Consider the following 7,536-nt stretch of genomic DNA (forward strand, 5'->3'; position numbering starts at 1 on the left):
AGCCAACCCCCTCAACTCCAGAATCAACTCAGTGAACCTCCTCTGTACCCCCTCTACTGCCAGTGCATCCTTCCTCAAGTAAGGAGATCAAAACTGCACGCAGTACTCCAAGTATGGCCTCACCAGCACCTTGTACAGCTGTAACATTACCTCCTTGCTTTTAATCTCAATCCCTTTAGTAATGAAGGACAAAATTCCATTTGCCTTGCTAATTACCTGTTTTACCTGCAGACTAACCTTCTGTGATTCATGTACAAGGACTCCCAGGTCCCTCTGCATAGCAGCATGCTGCAACTTCTCATCATTCAAATAATCCTCCTTTTTCCCGTAACTCTTCCCAAAACGGGATGACTTCACATTTATTAACATTGTATTCCACCTGCCACACCTTTGCCCACTCACTTAAGTATCTCTGCAAAGTTTCACAGTCCTCTGCACACTTTGCTCTGCCACACATCTTTGTTTCATCTGAAAACTTGGACACACGACACGTGGCCCCCAACTCCAAGTGAAGAAGCAGGCAGCTGCAGATCATATCAAGTGTCTGCAGGAAATTGACTAATTAAAATCACAGCTTTCCAGTCGAAATGGGATAATGTGCCCATTCGGAGAGGTTAGAGAAGAAAAAGAATAAAGGATAGACTGGGATGAGCTCAGGGAAGACGGTCAACAGTGTACCAGGAGCACAGAGGTTTGGGGTCCATCCCCACCTTCCCAGAGGAGTCTCCTCCTTCAATGCCCCTGGGAACACTCCCGGTCACACTGAACCCGATAACAATTGAAAGGCAGTTCGGGGACCCGAAGGACCTGCCCCCAATCACATACATCACCCCATTTACCACTGCACAGTCTGCAGAGATTAGGGCAGCATGGTGGCTCAGTGGATAGCACTGCTGCCTCATAGCACCAGGGACCTGGGTTCGATTCTAGCCTCAGGCAACTGTCTGTGCGGAGTTGGCACATTCTCCCCGTGTCTGCCTGGGTTTGCTCCGGCTTCCTCCTGCAATCCAAAGATGTGCAGGTTAGCTGAATTAGCCATGCTACATTGCCCATAGTGGTCAGGGATGTGTAGGTTGGGTGTTTATTGGGATGGGGTAAATATTGGGAAGGGGAATGGGTTTGATTGGTTTACTGTTTGGACTGTCAGTGTGGACTTGTTCAGCTGAAGGGTCTGTTTCCACATTGTACAAAGAACAAAGAAAATTTACAGCCCAGGAACAGGCCCTTCAGCCCTCCACGTCTGGAGAGGTCCTACTCTATGGGTGGCACGGTGGCTCAGTGGTTAGCACTGCTGCCTCACAGCACCAGGGTCCCAGGTTCGATTCCAGTCTTGGGTGACTGTCTGTGTGGAGTTTGCACATTCTCCCTGTGTCTGCGTGGGTTCCCTCCGGGTGCTCTGATTTCCTCCCACAGTCCAAAGATGTGCAGGCCAGGTGAATTGACTTTGCTCAATTGTCTATAGTGTTAGGTGCATTAGTCAGAGGGAAATGGGTTGGGTTGGGTTACTCTTCGCAGGGTCGGTGTGGACTGGTTGGCCCAAAGAGCTTGTTTCCACACTGTAGGGAATCGAATCTAATTCTAAAGATAGCAAAAAATATTCCTGAATTTGAACCATCCACTGATCCTTATACATTCTATAAGAAGGTCAGGCAGCAGAACATTTTACAGGGTCTGGACGAGAGGCAGGAGGTGAAACTTATTGTAATGTGTTTGAGCCAGTCAGCACACCCCATGATCCCAGCCCCAGCAAATGTAGGAGACAGAGCCCTTGTCAACATGAAAAAGCCAATCCTGACAGTGATCGGTTATAATAGAGGGGACCCCGTCGACGGATTGGATAAGGGTAGGCAAAAGAAAGGGACACACCCAATTGTCTTTGCCGGTTGCTTTGGTTACACATCACAGGGGTTTCTGGAGAGTTAGACAGGGGTCAGTTATCCGAGGCTGACTCAGCCAAGTGGGTGAGGACTTTAGTTTCCCAGGGCACTGAGGAGAGCAGGAAGGTGTGTGTGAACTTCAATGCTGCAGAGGCGAGACACAGTGAGGCATGGGTTCTGAGGAAAATGTCCTGGGTGTGGGAGATTAACCAACCCCGTACCCTCAATGCCAACCTTTGAGGCATCCGCACGACGGTGTCAGGCTTCTGCCTCCCTGATATAGGTCTGTGACACGAAGTGGGATGGTGCAGATTGGCCACTAGTCAACAGCGAGGTCGGAGGTCGCCCTGTCAAATTCCTTTGGGATACCGGAGATTCCGACACAACCCTGAACACCTCGAGATTTAAAAATATACCCTGGCGGACAACAGGGACTATTGCTTTAAATGGATTGACTAGTCATGTACAGGAGGGGTACGTTACTGAATCGATAGAATTTAAACTGGGTGATATTACATGCCAGTGTCCTGCTATTTTAATCAACCCGGGGGGCGGTGGGGGGGGGCGGGGGGGGGAACCACATACTTGGCATCGATTATCTGATGAGGTGTAATTTTAGATTTGACCCAGTGAATGCCTGTATAGGGAAGTTACCTCCAGCCATTAACATCCCATCCATCATCTCAACAAGTCCTTATGCTAATCGAGTCAGTACAACAGGAAAGTTCTGGTTTAATCCTCTGACAATGACCAAGGATCTGGCTGTGGGAGAGATAGCTACAAAACGCAAAGGCATATTGGCCCAGCACAAACATGACTGTGAGCATATCCCTGGACAGGTGATAATTGAGGGGCCCAACCCTGAAACCACAAAAACTGGTTTCCCCAGACAGGCAGAGGGGGAGGTGGCCAAGGTGATTGACAGTCTGTTACAGCAAAGAATACTGGGACCTGTAGCCTCCACTAATAATGTTCCCATTTGGCCAATCAGCAAACCAGATGGGTTTAACCATTGATTACAGACAGCTTCATAAAGTCAACCCCCCCCCCCCTTCACTGCACCAACAGTCACCACAATAATGAGGAAAGTCCCACAAGTGACGTACTTCACAGGACTTGATATCAGTCATGGTTTCTGGTCCATATCCTTAAATAGGTCCTGCCAGGACAAATTCACTTTGATCTTCCAGGAACAGTAGTACACCTGGACATTTCTATCCCAAGGATTTCATAACTTGCACTCGATTTTTCACAGATGGTTAGCCAAGGGACGAGAGATGTTTTCCCGGCCTGACTGCCTCATACAATATGTAGAGTTTAGATCAGAGTGGTGCTGGAAAACCACAGCAGGTCAGGCAGCAGCTGAGCAGCAGGAAAATTGACATTTCGGGCAAAAGCCCTTCATCGGCTCTATTCCTGATGAAGGGCTTTTGCCCGAATCGTCGATTTTCCTACTCCTCGGATGCTGCCTGACCTGCTGCGCTTTTCCAGCACCATTCTGATCTAAACTCTAGTTTACAGCATCTGCAGGCCTCACTTTTGCCTCATACAATATGTAGACGACCGATTTGTGTAAACAGAGACAAAGAAGGAGCACATTCAGCTCCAAGGCGAATTACTTGATCTATTACACAGGCTAGGATGCAAAATTAATCTGAAAAAGACACAAATTCTACAGCCTCGGGTCACATCCTTGAGAATGATAATCACCCACAGGAAAAGGGAAATAGACCAAAAGTGATTAGAGACCGTAGAACGACTCCCACTCCCCCGAGATGGTCATGGACTTTGATCCTTCCTTGGGTTAGTGGGATAGTGCAGGAACCACATTGATGGGTTCACCATCAAAGCAGCCCCAGTCTCAGATTTACTGATAAAGAACGCTGCCTGGAATTGGACTCCTCAACACACAGAGGAGTAACTGAGTTAAAACACGCCCTCACAACAACACCCGCCTGACTAGTTCCCAACCCTGATTTACCAGACGTCCTCGAAGCTGCAGCCACAGACCAGACGATAGCTGCTGTTCCACTGCAAGAGTGACACGGTAGGCAAGGGCCAGGAACTTATGCCTCCAGGGTCCTACAGCCCGTGGAGCAAGGGCTTTCCATGTGGGAATGGCACCACCACACACAGTCTTTTGGGCAGGCCAATACTTTGACTACATTATTGGTTTAAACCCACTGCCCATACTGACTGAACATACACCAATCTAGCTCCTGCTAGACAGTCCAATCAAAGATGGCTCAGTGAGACAGATTCGAGCCACACGATGGACTCCACTGCTTCAGAGTTGGGACATTACGGTCAAACGTACCAAGGTGCCCAGCTTCCTAGCTGATGGCCTGAATTATGGAGGAGACCCACATGACTGCCAAATCACAGCCACAAAACACCCCACCGGCCCTTTTATGACCCAAACAGCAGGGAAAACGATTAGGGATGAGACAAGAGAATAACCAAGCAGACACAGCCATCGGAATTTATGTAGGTGGAGCCTCCACTGGACAGGATGGCATGTGGATCACCGGCTGTGGGATATACATGACCAACACTCAGGGACAGCTATTGGTTCAATTAGCCTGAAAATTACCCAGACAGCTCAGTGCCCAGGCTGTGGAACTAGCAGCTGTGGCTTATGTAGTTCGCCCACTCCAACCTGGTCCTCCACCAACAGGTATATTTTCCAACAACATGTGTGTGTGCAACAGCCTCACTGAATTCTTACCACTCTGGGAAGCAAAGGGTTAATTTCTGCCAATGGGAAATGACTACCAACAGCCCCCTTTATTTCAGTACGGACTGCAGTCTGCCCGTGGAAGGCAATACAGTATAATTAAAGTTAAACACTACCACAAGACATCCCCAGAAGGTAACTACAGAGCAGGTGAATTCCCCCAAAAAAGGACTCATATAGGAACATTGTGTTAGTTACCTGTAGGTGAGCAGGCCAATGCAGTCACTGTCAATCAGACTAACGTAGAAGACCTTAGACAAGAGCAGCATCGTGATGACCCATTGAAACAGATTGTGGCAGGGATTTATCCAGATGCCTAAGCCTGGTGGAAAGATTCCCTGCAAGTACGTGATGGGTTAGTCCAAAAGGCAGGATTCGATGTAGTCCTGACTCAGGACAGGAACCACATTATTTACCAATTCCATGATGGGCTTGGGCACCAGGGTTGTCTACCTGTTCGGACTTGACCTATCAGAGCCTGCCCTCACTGCCCTCCCCCACAAAAAGCCAGACAGCACCTCCCCCACAATAGCAAAGGCACTTAGCTGGCAGTAGCCGTCCAGTTAGGGACGAGAAATAAACTAAGTAAGGCTTACTTCAATCGCAAAGTTAACCGTGTCGAGAATCCCACAGGATAGCAAGTAATGCACCAGGTCTATGAGCCAAGTTCCTTCCTTTCCCCTAAATATTCCAATCCACTTATGGTGGGGGATTAAGCTAGCCCCTCAGTGTATAAGATTCTACTAGCCACGGGTAAAACTGGCTGGTACCACAGAAACCAGTTAAAAGCCTTTGGCACACAACACAGCCACTCTCACCACCTTAGTGTATGGAAGGCAGATGACACAGTTTCAGACCAAATAACAAGACCAAAGACACCCCATAACACATCCTCAGGGCACCCACCCCTGATGGAAATGATACACTTCCATCACCGGCAGCAGTCACCGGCAGCAGATTCCACATCCAAGGGACCCCCGACCAGTTTAAATGACCCAATAGGAGAGTGTCCAACAGATTGGCATCACACACTACTCAGTGACAACACGGACATGTCACAGATTCCCGAGACCCCCCGACAGATCGGCAAACTGAACATTCCTAACTCAGTATAACTCAGACACTTAACGGTATCCCCGTACCATGGACATGAGACTCACTCAGAACAGACTCACTCAGACTGTCAGGCAGCAGTTCCTGATGACTCCAAAAGAGGAGGGACAGTAAACCAACAGGGAAACCCAGAGCAGACGAGATCAGACCCCCAGACGGTAATTCCAGATGTCTCCAATAGGGGGCATGGCACAGCCCATGTCTGGGAACCGAGAGAATTCCAGACGAAACAAAACTGACGCAAACTCCCAGGTGGCAATTCCACATTTCCCCAATAGGGCGACTGAGAGCACACCAATAGGAGAAAAAGAGGATTTGATACGGACACCCCAGAGACAGAGGATTCAGACTCTCTGTTTGGTGTCTCTTTGACAAATTCACTGATTCAGTGATCCAAGTGATGAAACAGCTCCTGACAGCCACTCAAGGGAAGGTGCAACTGTTTCTGGTGATCAAAACTCTCATGCAGCTCACACCTCTTCCTGCTTTATTCCTCTGCACGCTGAGGAATTTAACCAAGTTATAATTCTTCAATTTTCTGCTCATTGGATAGAATCTCCAAGTCAGATTCTTCATGGTACCTTCACTTTCATCTTCATTTCTATGACCCACATTTAAAGTGGTCTCTGTCAGTCAGGCCAGCTTCATTTTGGTTTATATTTTGATGATTGATCTCTTGAAATCCCCGACACATTCACTCGTCTTTGAAACATTGGTCTTCATGACCACCTCGTCTCAGATTTTGTTTTTCTCCTAACCACATCATGGTCAGGTCATTTAAACAGTCCTAACCTCTACCGCTAGAAACCAAGGTTGGAGCCTAATAGGCCTCAAAACCCAATCTAACATTCCACCTGGGATTCACATTACCATGTTTTGTTTTTGTTTTAAAAAAAGTGGGGGAGGGTTAGATCATATACATCCTGAGCATATCCATTGTATTGTATCAAAACAGTTCAGCTATTAAACAAGGATAACAACAGATCTCTCCACAGGGTAACCACAGACCGCAAACAAGAGCTATTTCATCACATCAAACAATCCAGGATGCACTTATCAATTCATTGCCGCTTTCAGTGGTTGGGATAGTTTGTTTGTTTTTATCGTAAAGTACTTAAACGGACCCATTAAGGCAAGCACTTGAGAATTCTTTGTTCAGTTAAGTAGATCAGACCAGTGTAGACATCCTGTGGTTACCCCCTGCTGTGCACTCTGTGCGGTAGGGTACTTGAAACTGGCCCTTCAAGGTTAGTCCCCAATGACTCTGCTTCCACCACCACAACTGGCAATGCATTTCATACATTCACAACTCTCTGCATAAAGGACCTGCCTCTGACGTCTCCTTTATATCTTCAAACTATGAGTTCTCGTACCAGTCAATCCTGCCCTGGGGAAAAGTCTCTGGCTATTGCCTCTGTCTATTCCTCTCATTATTTTGTACGCCTTGATCAGGACTCCTCTCTCCCTCCTTTTCTCCAGAGAGAAAAGTCCAAACTTATTCAACCTTTCTTCATAAGGCAAGCTCTCCAGTCCAGGCAGCATCCTGGCAAACCTTCTTTGCACCCTCTCCAAACCCTCTGTATCTTTACTATAGTAGGGCGACCAGAACTGGACACAATATTCCAAGTGTGGTCTATTACATATGGATGGATACTATTATGCCTCACTGAGGTAGCATGTTGGAAATCAAGTTGCATTATTCCCTGAGTTGTCACAAAAGTTAGTTTCTCCTGAGTTTTAGACTAAAGATGACAGAAAGCACAGACTAGGTTTCTGGACTTCACAAGGGTTACTATTTATCACACATAA

Source organism: Chiloscyllium punctatum, chromosome 2 (genome assembly GCF_047496795.1).
Source record: "Chiloscyllium punctatum isolate Juve2018m chromosome 2, sChiPun1.3, whole genome shotgun sequence".
NCBI lineage: Eukaryota > Metazoa > Chordata > Chondrichthyes > Orectolobiformes > Hemiscylliidae > Chiloscyllium > Chiloscyllium punctatum.